The sequence below is a fragment of the Marmota marmota genome, unplaced genomic scaffold (genome assembly GCF_001458135.2).
Source record: "Marmota marmota marmota unplaced genomic scaffold, marMar, whole genome shotgun sequence".
In the NCBI taxonomy this organism is placed as follows: Eukaryota; Metazoa; Chordata; class Mammalia; order Rodentia; family Sciuridae; genus Marmota; species Marmota marmota.
Genome location: NW_025999875.1, coordinates 557,553 through 571,383, shown reverse-complemented (window position 1 = coordinate 571,383; position 13,831 = coordinate 557,553). Strand labels below are relative to the sequence as shown.

Sequence of the window (13,831 nt, the reverse complement as noted above, 5' to 3'; positions counted from 1 at the left end):
GGACACGTGACCGGGGATCCTCTTGGCCCGCTTAGGCTTGGAAGAGTGGGAAGATCCTCCAACTCCTATTTATTTAGTACCGGTGCTGTGGTCCGCACGTGGGGCGCGGCCTAGAAATTACAGGCGGAGTTTCCTGTTTTCGTGGACTTTACGTTCAGGGATAGAATGGGGCGCGCGGTAGGAGGGGGAGCACAAGTGATAGCATGTGGATTGGTAGGATAAATACCTAACTTCCTACCGATGTACTGGAACACATAGTTACCGAATGAAGCCGGGAGAACGACCTGGGGAGTGGGGGGATCCAGATGGGGTCGGAGGAGAACCCTGGGCTGGGGTTCTCGTAAGCTGTTTCCAGAACCTAGTGGGGCACGGACATAGTGGACGAGAGTGTAAATCCACTGCTTGGGTTGAGAACCCCCACCGAACCCCCCTCTGGGCCTGCTGGAGTGAGGAAAGGAGCTAACCCCTGGGTTCTAGACCAGACCCCTTACTATGCTGGCTTGCTGGATTCCCACTGACCGGGCCTTTCCACACCCTGTCTTGGTGCGGGCTCCAAAACCCAAAGCCTGAAATAACTGCAAAGAATGTGTTCTTCCCATGCTGTTAGTGTTGACATTTAACTTCTTTTTTTTTTTTTTTCCATTTAAATGGATTCAGTGAGATCTAAAAGCCCATGAGGATTTGATACTATCATCCACTTTTAACGGACATTTTTTGTAATTGGGAATTTTTTTTTTAACCTTGAACTTGTGTTTTTATTTTATGCTTCTCAGGGGGACTTGTATCCTAATCTAAAATGTTTTTATTCCACATGCTTCACTGAATTTTATCCTGTTAAATATTTTATGCTTTGGGTTTTATTGTTCATCTGATAAAAGAAAAAACTTGAGATGACCTAAAATGTAGTTCCAGGAAAGAGGATGGAGAAAAGAAATCAGAGAAGCTATTTAGCTAACAGCTTCAGACCAAAAACAAAACACGCACAAAAACCCACTAAACTGCTTCACATTCTTGAGTGAATAATTGATACCACCCATTATGTGAGGAGTTCTCACATGTTGAAGTTTGAACATTGGAGAAGCATGCGGAGGCAAGCATATAAAGCAGGGTTTATTTAAAAAGGGTAATAAAAAAAGGGGGGGTAATATAGACGTTTCCCAGGAGGGACAAGGGGGCCATAGCTGGTATCCTGATATCCCAAGAAGAGAGGTGGTTTGCCCTTTTTATATGTCCTAGGCTGCCTTTGTTCTGCCTGCTTCCTCTTATCTTTCTCCTTCCTGCATATGTGACTAGGTGGGATGGCCAAAAGGTGGGAAACAGGTGGGCTGAAGGGGTAAGGGCAGGATGGTGCAGCCCAGGACTTATTAATTAACAACCTTGTAGTTCCCTGTAGGGAGGGGCAATTCCTGGGACAGTTTACCTCAGCGACAGGTTGGAGCAGGGACAGTTTCTTGATAAGGGTGGAGGAAGGGCTCCAACTCTTGGGCTCACTCAAAATTAGCTTCCTTGATCCAACCTGACTCGATTTACCTGTCTATACTGATTGCCTGTATAATTCTGGCTTCATAATTAAACCCTTAACTCAAAACTTCAGGAAGCAACAAGTATTTTTCCTTGCTGGCTATCCTTCTGTCCCCAAAATGCCTGGCTTGGCCTTGTCCCTACCAGTCTTTCTATAGCTAATGTGGGGTAGAGTCCTTTCTTTCCCCAAAGTTAAAAATGCTCTTGGCTCTGTGCTGGTGGAAATTTTTCCAATTACATAGCCCTGCTATAGGTAGTTAGGGGAAATTATCCCAGTATCTGGTTGGACCTTTTTCTGGTTAGCATCTGTAGTGGCTCAATAAACCCTCTTATTTCCATAGATCCCTTGGTTCTTTAGGATTTTGGTTTAACACACCCTAGCAGACATCTCCATAATGAAATGATTACTTCACAATTTTTTTCTTATTTTAAAGTGTTAATTATTATTAACAAAGCTGTGTAAGTATGTTGTAAAGTCTTATGTTCAGTTCTTACACCAAAACTTAAATGCTTTGGAAGTATAACTTTTTTTAAGTTCAAATTATACTAGGGTGAATTGTACTGATGGCTGGAATAAGCTGGGGCTCAGCATCAATTTTATGCTTAGTTTTCTTTTGTATCTATGGAAGGTCTGAGTCAAAACAGAGTAACTCAGTGGAGTAATGTTGACATTTAAATAGCAATATAGGAATTTTGTTTGTAGCAATAATCCTTTGGTTGTATTTGGACTGCATGCCAGAATTCCACATACTCAAAAGGAAGTCTGGGCCAGTGGGAGCTTTGCTTTGTCTTTGAGCAGCAGGCAGCGGTGAACTCTAGTAGGAAGCAGATCCTTAAATACCGTTCAGGCCAGGAAGTTTTGAATAGGAGCACAAGCAAGTTGAAGATTGGGAGGAGATTCTCCTAGAGCTGCCCTAACCAGTAATCTAGACATATGTAGCTGTTGAGCACTTGAAATGTGGCTAGTGCAACTGAGGATCTGAATTTTTAATTATATTTAATTTAAATAGTCTCATGTGACCATGTTATTGGACAGCATTGCCCTAGAAGGAGCTTTGGGCAGTTCTAAGCTTTCAGAAAAATTCAGACTGAAGGCTGCTGCCTTAAGCTGGCCTGCCAACCAAGACAGCAGCAAAGTTTAAAATATTTATGTCCAGGTTGGAGGGCTTTGCTCAATAAAAGGTAGTTTGAGAGAGAGAGAGAGAGAGAGGTAGATATCATTGAGAAACCTAAGAAATTGCTTCAGATGATTTTTAGATAATGTTTTTTCTCTTCACGAGTCTTGTAATACTGCAGCACTTTTTGTTTGTCCTTATGCTTACACACACACACACACACACACACACACGCACGCACACACTTTTCCAACACTGTCTCTTTGGAATATTTACAGATCATTGCAGTGTTTAGAGTTGTCCAATATGGTACTGCTGTTCACATCTGACTATTGAGCACATGGTGGCTAGTCTGAACTGAGATATGTTGTGAATATAAAATTCACTCTGGATTTTCAAGCTAAGTAGGAAGAAAATGTAAAATATTAATATTTTTATGTCTGTAATATTATATTGAACTATACTCTCCTTTTCTCCTGTTGTTAATCAGTGAGATTCTTTAAAATTGTCTTAAAAAATAAGTCTGTGTTGTAATAAATAATTCTGTGCAAAGTTCTTCCCATATTTTCCTTAGAATAGTTGACAAAAATAGAAATTCTTGGATCAAAAGAAAATAACATCAGTGAAGAATTAAAAGCACTAGTAAGCTTAGTGGGGGAAACATTGAAAACAGAGTAAAGAAACAGTAAGAGATGTTACCCACCAACACCCCCTGCAACTGGATAAGAAAAAAATGTAGAATGTAAATATTGGAAAACAAGGGTATCACTATCCTATTTTCAGGTAATAAGCATATTAATAATTAAGCTGGTGTAATTCTGAGGCTTATCAGTGAACCCTAAAAATAGACCTATGTGGTTATGGGTATATCTGATAAAGGTGACAAATTTGGGCAGAAAGATATAACAACTGGGAAGTTTATTTATTAAAAAAATAAAGTTAGATTGAAATTTTAGCCCTTATGTTGGGATAAACTACATATATATAAAAGAGTGAAATGTAAAATGCCATACACAAGCCAGAAGTATGTGCCTGTAGTCCCAACTACTCAGAAGGTTGAGACAGGAGGATTGCTTGTTGCCCAGGAGAGTGAGAGCAGCCTGGGCAACATGGTAAAACCTCCTCTCAAGTAAATAAGTGATAAATAAAAATGTATACACGTTGACCATCACCAGTGTACAGGTGAATTCTTTGATCATATTGGAATAGAGAAGGTTGTTTTTCTTTTTTTACTCTAACAAATCCAGAAACTGTAAAAGTAAAGAATTGCCAATTCAAATAAATAAAAATGAAATACTCTGTGGCAAAACCACCATAAGCAAAGTTAAAAAAACAAAAAAATCAAATGACTACCTAGGAAAAATATTTGCCTTTTATAGGCAAATTTCCCTGATAGACAAAGTTCATCTCCAAAACTGATAAGATGAAAAACCCACTAGAAAAATAGGTTCACAGAAAAGTATATACAAATGACTCAATAAAAATTTAAATCCAAAGTACACAGAAATACCCTATTTCTATCAGAATGACAAGCATTCAAAAATTTGATAACACAGTGTGGTAGTCATATCACAAGGGAAAGCACTCTTCTGCCCTGCTGTAGGGAGCATAGACTGACCCAGGGGACTGGACAATACAGACTAACATGCACGTATCCTTGGCATTTCTGCTCTAGAAATTCCCCATGCTGGTGTAGTAACACTGCTATAGTTTGGATTTGAAATGTCCCTGAGAGTCCCATAGTTAAAGACAGCCTGCAGCACTACTGGGAGCTGATAGAGAACCCTTAGGAAGTGGGGCCTAGGAAGTTGGATCACTGGGCATATGCCCTTGAAAAGGACATTGGGACCTCGACTACTTCCTCTCTATTCTTCCTTACTTTCTGGCCACGTGAGGCAAGCAGTTTTCCTTCATCACATGCTCCCATTATGGTGTACTCTGCTGCCATAGGCCCAAAACAGTAGAGTCAAGTGACTATGGACTGAGATCTCTGAAACTGTTACATAAACCTTTAAGTTGAATTATCTCAGGGATTTGTCACAGTGACAGAAAGCCAACTTACACACATGTAAATGTGAAATGGTGCATGGAAAGCTTATTCACTGTAGCATTTTTAAAGTAAAGGATTGGGGAAAACCTAAAAGTCCAAAATAGGGAAATGATTAAATGATTTATTGTACATCCACTTGTATTACTTTGCCAGGGCTGCTGTAACATGTAGCACAAACTAGGTGGCTTAAAGAGAAATTTATTATCTCACAGTCCGTGAGGCTTGGAGTATGAAATCAGGAGTCAGACTGGTTGGTTCCTTCTGAGGGCTGTGAGAGAGAATCTTGCCTAGCTTCTGGTGGTTTGGTGTTCCTTGTGGACATATCACCACTGTGTTTGTGTTTATGTGCATATTTCTAGCTTTTATAAAGAAAACAGTCATGTTGGATTAGGTTCACAAACTACTCCAGGATGACCTCTACTTACTGATTATGTCTGAAATGACCCTATTTACAAATAAGTTCCTGTTGTTGGGTATTTGGGGTTAGAACTTAAATATATGAATTTGACGAAGAGCACAACAACCCTATACTATGTTTAGCAATAAAAAATAAAGAGGAGGCTCTTTATTAAATGGTAATATGGGGAGGTTCCTGGGTTGCTGAAAGGGAAGGCTGGGAAGGAGAATTTTGAATGCACGTCCTTTTTATATTCCTTGCATTTCCAATCATGAGAATGAACTAGTTATTCAAAAATTAATTTAAACATAATAAAACCTAAATTGAATCAGAATGTTAAACTGTTCTTGAGAATTATTATATTTATGAGATCCTCCAACCATAAGTAAAAAGCCTCCTGGGGATTAAGTTTGGCAGGTTTATTTTTTCTCTAAATGAGTAGGCCAAGCATGTAGTTTCATTTGCTGTTTGTTAATCCTCAGTGATCTCCTCTAGGGACTGCCTGTCCTGATCTGAGATCAAGTATTTTCTTGACGTCTTTTATGGAGTTTTTCATCACTGTGAGAGCATATTGTATAATTAAAGAAGTTCACCTTTTGAATTTGCCGTGAATGTTGCTGTCCTTTTTATTGCATGCTCTTTAGTGTGGACAGTGGATTTCTTTCACGTAAAAATCTGTGTGGCAGGTGGCGCTGTTGAGCTTTGAGCTGGAAAGGAGAGAGGATGAACCTGGAGAAACTTGAGTCATCCACACTGTTAAGGGATAAATCACAATCCCTGGAAAAAAAATCTAGAAGGAATAAGCAGCCCTTCTGCCAACCTTATTTCTGAGCTCTATGCAAAGGAGATTTCTTTTTTCCCAGAATTCTTGATTGGAACTTTCATCTAAAATGATAATTAGCAATGGCAAGACCTTTTGGGGGACTTATTTTGTGCCAAGTACTGTTATTAAGTGCTTTATATATTTTGATATATTGAATCTTCTGCACAACTTTATGATGAAAGCACCATATATATCCCCATTCTTACAGATGGAGAAACAGAAAGTAAGTAAATTATCCAAGGACACACAATTGGGCAGTTTTGAAGCTGGGATATTTGACATCTTTGTGTGTGTGTGTGTGTTTGTGTGGTGTGTGTGCGCGTGCGCGCTATGTATGTATGTATTTCTTTTTTTTTTTTATCTTTGGTATCTTTGAGATGCTCTGTTTTTAGCACCTGCATATCAAACCTCAGCTGCTAGTTCTCTTCCTGGAGATAATATAAGTTATAACTTGGAGACCACAGAGCACCAAGCAGATGGTTGTTGTGTTGCCACACAAACAGTAAGAAATTTTTTAAAATTTAAATTTATGTAACTGATACATAAAAACATAAAAATTGCACATATTTATGGGATACTATGTGATGTTTTGATTCATGGACACATTATATAATGTTCAAATCAGCATAAATATATTTATGTCCTAAAACATTTCATCATTTCTTGTATGGTAAAAACATTCAGCACACTTTCTTCTAGCTTTTTGAAGTATACTTTTTGTTATCTGTAGTTGCCCTGTAGTGTAATAGTACACCGTAACTTCTTGATTCTACCTAATTATAACTTAGTACCTACTGATCAACCTCTCCCCATCTCTCCTCCCTCCTATTCTTCCTAGTCTCTGGTAACCACCATTTCTACTCTCAAATTTTCTGAGATCAACTTTTTTAGATCCACCAATGAGGAAGATTATACAGTACTTTCCTTTGTGTGCCTGCCTTATTTCACTCAATGATGATTTCTGGTTCTGTCCATGTTGCCAGAAATGACAGGATTTTATCCTATTTGTGGCTGAAAAACATTCCATTGTGTACACACACACACACACACATACACATACACACACATACACAACACCACATTTTCTTTATCCATTTATTAGTTTTTGGACACTTAGGGATTCAATGTCTCTTGCAAATACAGCTGCAATAAACAAAGGAGTACAGATGGCTCATCAACATACTGATTTCATTTCCTTTGCATATGGACCCCATAGTGAGATTGCTGGATCATATAATAATACTATCTTTAATTTTTTAGGAACTTCCATACTGTTATCCATAATGGCTATGTGTAAGGGCTTCCTTTTATCCACATCCTTGCCACTACTTCTTGTCATTTGTCCTTGTACTTATTATCATTTTACTTTTTGGTAAAGTATAAATAAAAAGAAAATTGAATTTCCCATTATGCAAGTGGACTAATTCAGTTATATATGGCTGTGGGGAAATAAATGGCAACCTGGTACAAGATATTTCTCTTGAATCAGTATTGGGCCTTGTGTCTCTTAAAGGACTGGTAAGTTATGTAACTTTGGGCTGATACTTAACTTTCCTGGGTCTCAAATTTCCTCATCTGTAAAATAGATAATAATAGTACTTATTTCATTGGATTGCTATGAAAATTAAATTAGTATTTGTAAATATTATATAAACATTAACTATTTTCACTGTGGTTACACTCCTGTAGGTTTTGGGTTTCTTGAAAAGAGTGGAAGAGAAATCCAGGACCCAAGGACTTGAAATTGCAGCTTTAGGCTGAGTCAAGTGTTCTCTCAAAGCCCAGAGAAGCACTTCAAGGGAGGAGGTTAAGTGATAGTCGGGGTGGGGATGGAGTGCCCTGCAGGGGCCTCATGAAACCACCCAAGGCCTGTGAGTGTCAAAAGTAGCAAGTGCTAGGGTTATTCCCCTAATAATAAAGTCTTAAGACACATGATGACTTGTTTTTGTCTAGACTAGGGGAAGTTACAGGAAAGACTTAAGTGTTCATCTGGGTCTACAAGGTGTGTCCCAGGTTTCCTACAACTCTGGAAGTAATCTATCTGTACAAAGTACTCTAACTGGCTGGGTTATAGCTCAGTAGTAGAGTGCTTGCCTAGCATTAGCTTATGGTTAAATCCCTAGCACTGAAAAACAAACAATAAACAAACAAACAAACAAACAAAAATCCACTCTAAACTGGAGGGAAGGGGACAGACATGTAGCAATGTAGACACACACACATCCTGGAGTAGCCCTGGAGAATACCCCAAAAGACCCAGAGACACTGGAAAGGGATAATAATTTAGTGAAGATTAGTTAAGAATAGACTTCAGGAACAATTAAACCTTCCATTCTGGTGGCCCAATATTTATTGGTTGTTTACACAATCCTCAATAAAAGTCAGTCTTCATTCTTCTATCTGGTAGCCATAACCTGAAATGTGTGGCATACAGAGTTACCACGGTAGGGGAAGAAAAGGCTGGAAGATTTCATAGAATATTTTTAAGGGCTAGGTCTGAAAGCACCTTATGATACATCCATATGTCTTTGACCAGACCAACTCATATTGCTAACTAACTGCAAAGGAGGCTAGAAAAAAGAGGAGCTTGTGGATATTTGGTGGACAATGATAGTCTTTCAATAGCAAGGGAAACTCAAATATGGGAAAAGAAGCCCTATGGGGCACAGTAAACTGACACCACAAGCTGGCCTCTTCCAGCAATGTGCTCAGTGTGGCCCCATTTGTTGCACTGGCTGGTGAAACCTAAATTGAAGTGAGATAGAAATCTTTCATTAAAGTTTAGAGATCCTTTCTCCTCTCAAGCCCATTTCTGTTTCTTTTATATATATATATAAATTTTATAATATTTTTTAGTTGTAACTGGACACAATATCTTTATTTTTATTTGTTTATTTTTATGTGATGCTGAGGATCAAAACCAGGCCTTGCACGTGCTAGGCGAGCACTCAACCGCTGAGCCACAATCCCTGTCCCTCTAATTTATAATTTAAACTTTTGCTTTTTTATCTTTGAATTAGTTACCTCTTGCTATGTAACAAATTACCCCCAAAACTTAGTGACAGAAAACATTTATTATCTCACAGTTTCTTTGAGTCAGAAATTTGTTTTAACTAAGTGATTCTGACTCAAGCTCTTTCATGAGAGTCTAGTCAAAATGTAGACTGGAACTGCATTTCATTTGAAGCAATGCCCTTGTAGAGTCAGGAAGATTTGCTTCCCAAATTGTTCACTCACAATGTGGGCCTCTTCGCAGGCTTGGTTGAACGTCCTCAGGGGATGACAACAAGATCCAAGAGAAAGGACAAGACAGAAGACATTTTTTATGTCTTTGTCACTGAAATTATACACCATCACTTTTGCCATAAGCTAGTTATTAGAAATCAATCACTAAACCCAGCCCACATTGGAGGAGAGGGGACTTACCTCTATGTCTTCAAAATGGAATATAAAACAATTTGTGGACATTTTAAAACCACAACAATCTTCATAGAATTTATCTTAGTATAGGAATTTCTCTCCCCTCCAAAGAACAGATTCCCTTATTGCCATTTACTCATTTACCTTTCTCATTGATTTGAAATACTTTAACACATTAGATTAATATAGAAAATGACATGTACGGGCCACATATTTAGTTGTATTGACCTGGTTGCTGTTGTCATGTTCAAGTAGCTCTAAATATTGCAGTGGTCACAAAACATTAGGTCATACCATAAATTCCCTAGTAATATAAACTTTAGACAAGTTAGTGGTTATAATATGGTATAACTCGGGGCTGGGATCGTGGCTCAGAGGTAGAGTGCTTGCCTAGCACACATGAGTCACTGGGTTCGATCCTCAGCACCACATAAAAATAAGGATGTGTTCACCTATAACTAAAAAATAACTATTTAAAAAATAATAACAATAATGATATGGTATAACTTATGCAATAGTAAACTGGTAACTTGGTGGTGGGTAGTAAAGTCGCCCTGAGAAAAGGGGTTAACACCATCTGACCTTAAGGACTATAGCAACCAGAGTTAGGGAGGCTGTGCTTCAGGAAAGGCAGTGGTCATGCTGAGGGTGAGCTTAACTAGGGGTTTGTGTTAGAGGGGGGTAAGGAAGAATTCAACACATAGGACTTGGTGACAGATCAGATGGGGGAAGGGGTACCAAGAATTGCAGCTGGCCCTTTTGATAGATCTCAGGCTGTGAGACTTTATCTCACAAGTATGAAATAAAGATGTCTATGATGAAAAATCTGAATCATAAAAGCAGCAACATCTCATTTGCATCCTATAAAGGTAACCCCTGGCACAGTCCAAGACAGGACACCACGTAGGATACTTGACCTCTCAAACAGAAGATGGGTTTTTGGAGGCAGGGAAGTGGCATAGGCATCACAAGTAAGCACACTGGGGACGTGTGTTAGAACCAGCAGTATGGCAAGGAGGGGACCTGCTGAATGGTCTGTTCCTGCACCTCAACAGAGCCATGGAGCTGCCAAGGCTGATGCTGTTTCAGGACCTCCCTCCTCCACCTCAAGAAGTTCAAATCCAGCCATACAGACACCCTTCTTCCACAGGAGGACAAAGGCTACCATCTGGGAATTAAAGTATTAAACTTCAGATATAATAAAAGGATCAGCTTTGGAAAAAATAGGAAGTCTCTATTAATGTGATTTAGTTTATAAAAATCATAAACTCCAAAGAAACCAAGAGTGCAAAGCTGGATCTGGATTTCAGTTTGTGAACAATGACTGATATTATTATTTTCCTTCCCAATAGCCATTTTCATCTTTCTTCTTCTGGGCTAACAGAACCCACAAATTATAAGGGGTAGCCCCATGCCCAGATTAATCACAATTGGTATAAGATCTTCGTGCATGACTCTTGTTCTCCTTTTTCAGATTTAGAGCTTCCCCTGGTGGGACCAGTTTGGGCCATTGAGTTGTGTGGGGAACTCTGCTGTGGGGTTTTGGAAACATTTTGTTTTAAATCAAACAAGAAAAAACAGCCCAGAAGAGAGCTGGCTGGTACTTTTCTTCCTGCTTAAAAATCCATGTGATGCTTAGAACTCCTCTAGTTTTATAACCATGACACAAAACACAGGAGGATCCAAAGGCATCCTTTGGATGTGGTGTAATGGTTAGGCTTATATAGCAATCTGACTGTGACACAGGGTGCCTAGATATTTGGTCAAATGTTATTCTGAGTGGGAGATATTTTGATGAGATTAACATTTAAATTGGTGTACTGAATTAAGCATCTTGACTTCAGACTGCTGTCTCTCTCTCTACCCTATTAGTTTGGTTTCTCTGGAGGATTCTGACTTGTACATGCAGGTAAGCCTGAATTTCCACTGATGCTTCTGTTTTGCTGTACCAGCCTTGATGTGCCAATTTCCATACTCTTGACACAGGACAAAATGGAGTGATTTTATTGTTCAGGCTGTTAGCCAGTCTTTCTGATACTTGCAGCCAAAAGTATTCCTAACTGGCCTTGGGTGATGGGCCTAAAACTCTTTTCAGGTTTTCAACTTGCTGTATTAAACAGTCACCTTAGGGAGATCCTCTCCAGAAACTGTTTTACTAGCTCTGAGTGGTAACTAAGAATAAATCTGTTAAGTGTTCTCAAGAACTTGTTAGCCTATGGGAATCACTGAGCTTTTAGAAAACAGGCATGATAGGAAGAAAATACTCATTGAAAGGAAAAGCAGAATAAAAAGTTTAGTATACTTTAAATTATATAACTACTTAGACAAAAAATATTCTGAATCATTGGGCAAAAATGCTAGAAAGAAAATTAAGCATTGAACAATTGCTTCTAGGTGTTACAATTTGATATTTTTGTTTGCTTTTCATAGCTTTTATTAACAAAGTCCTTATTTCTTTGTGTTGTTGTAGGATGAGAACCTGCATGTACTTAAAGGGCCACCCTCTTGTTATTCCTCTCTTCCCCATTCCCATGACCATCTTACCACTAATTCAGCTTCCTAGTGTTACATAATAATTACAGATTGTCACTGTTTTGGATTAGATTACTGCCTTGGGCTCCAACAGATCAGTCTTGAAAATCAAAATGGAATCATCCAAGCTAAAGTTCTATATCACAAGTTGAGACTATTTTTATCTGGCCTTCCAAAAAAAAAAAAAAAAAAATTCAATGAGGAGCCAAATTTCCCACCAATTTCCCAATTGGTGCAATAAAGAAGTTTCCCCTGCCTTTTATCTTTAGATTTTTTAATCCTTACAAGAAGTAACTTGAAGTAACCTATGGTAACTATTTATTTATTTATGGCACTAGGGATTGAATGTAGGGCCCCCACACACACTAGGCAAGCACCCTATCACTGAACTATATCTCTAGCCCAACCAGTTATTTTTCTATTTTTAGTTCTGGCTTTATAAGGAAGGTAACTTTGAATGATCAATATGGTTTTTGCTCTTTTACTTTGATTTTTTCAAACCTCTTCTGCTTAGCCCATAGGGACACTAATTCCTTTTTTTATGGAATGAATTGTTCCTGGGTTCTAGAATTGAAAATAAAGCCAGTTAAGATCTTTATTTTGTTGTGATTTTGTCATTTTAGATCAATGACCATGGAAAGAGATGTCTGAAAATTTTAGTCATGGACAAATAAAGTTACTATTATATAGAAAAGCTATGGAACAAATCTAGGTGCCCTTCAATAGATAAATGGATTAAGAAAGTGTGGTACAAATACACAATGGAATATTACTCAGCCATAAAGAAGAATGAAATTATGGCATTTGCCAGTGAATGTATGGAACTGGAGACTATCATGTTAAGTGAAATAAGCCAATTCCCCAAAAACCAAAAGGCTGAATGCTGTCTTTAATAGGTGGATACTAACACAAAATAAGTGTGGGGGGAGGGAATAATACAAGTTCATTGGATTAGACAAAAGTGAATGAAGGAAAGAGGAGATGGGAATAGGAAAGATGGTAGAATAAATTTGACATAACTTTCCTATGTTCATATATGAATACACAACTAGCATAACTCCACATCATATACAACCACAAGACTGGGAAGTTATATTGCATGCATGTATAATATGTCAAAAATACTCACGTATATCTAAAAAAGAACAAATAAAAAATAAGGTTTCCCTTGTAAATTAGTAATTAGCATTGTGTTGATGTATCTACTGTGAATATGGATAATGTGAGTTCAATAAGAAAGACTAACAGGAGTTCACTTCATGCTCTGAACATAACACTTGCTGTTCTGCTATTGTGGCTTTTTAAAAAACGGACTTTTTTTTTTTCTTCTCCCTCTCCACCTCCCTAACGTTGGGGGGTTGGGGGAAGATTGCCCTTGTTCCCATCTTAGGCTGAGTTATCTGTCCTGGAGCAAACACACACCATAGGAATGAAATAATTCTGACTTCAGGAATGGTGCAGAAGACCTAAGAAACAGTTGTCTTCCAAGTCTTCACCACCCTTGACAAGGCACACCTGGAATGTAGCCTTTGAATCACCTCTTTAAAAGCCCTCTGTTCCCCCTGGTGAGCAGAATCATAGCCTCTGGGATAGAAGCCCCTGTATTTCTTCTTTGCTAGCAAACCAATAAAACTTCTTTTGCCTTTTTTCTTAAAACAGTGTCCTCATTATTGGATTGATATCTGGGGCAAGGACTGGGCTTTCCAGAACAACATAAGATTGAGTCTCTGCCCTCTGGACCCTGGCTTATGGCAGAGTCCCTTGGCAGGGATGACAAGGACCCAGAAATAGTGAACATGACAAACTAGCAGCCCCACGAACTACAACCAACGTCTGTCTGTCAAGCACCCTTTGTGTGTCAGGCATGGGGCTTAACACTTAACAGGCCATCTCATTTAATCCCCAGGCCAACCCTGTGAGGCACATGCTTTGGGCAGAAAAAGTTTTCAGGGGTAGACTTGGCCATCCAGGTG

At 38.7% G+C, this 13,831-nt stretch overlaps 1 long non-coding RNA gene across 1 annotated transcript; it reads left to right on the top strand.

The window, feature by feature from the left end:
* The first annotated feature begins 5,810 nt into the window (after positions 1-5,810).
* On the top strand, positions 5,811-12,090 carry LOC125611612. The gene is made up of 2 exons (XR_007341823.1): positions 5,811-6,408; positions 10,196-12,090. It is a non-coding gene; the product is annotated as an uncharacterized LOC125611612 (long non-coding RNA).
* The last annotated feature ends 1,741 nt before the right edge of the window (positions 12,091-13,831 follow it).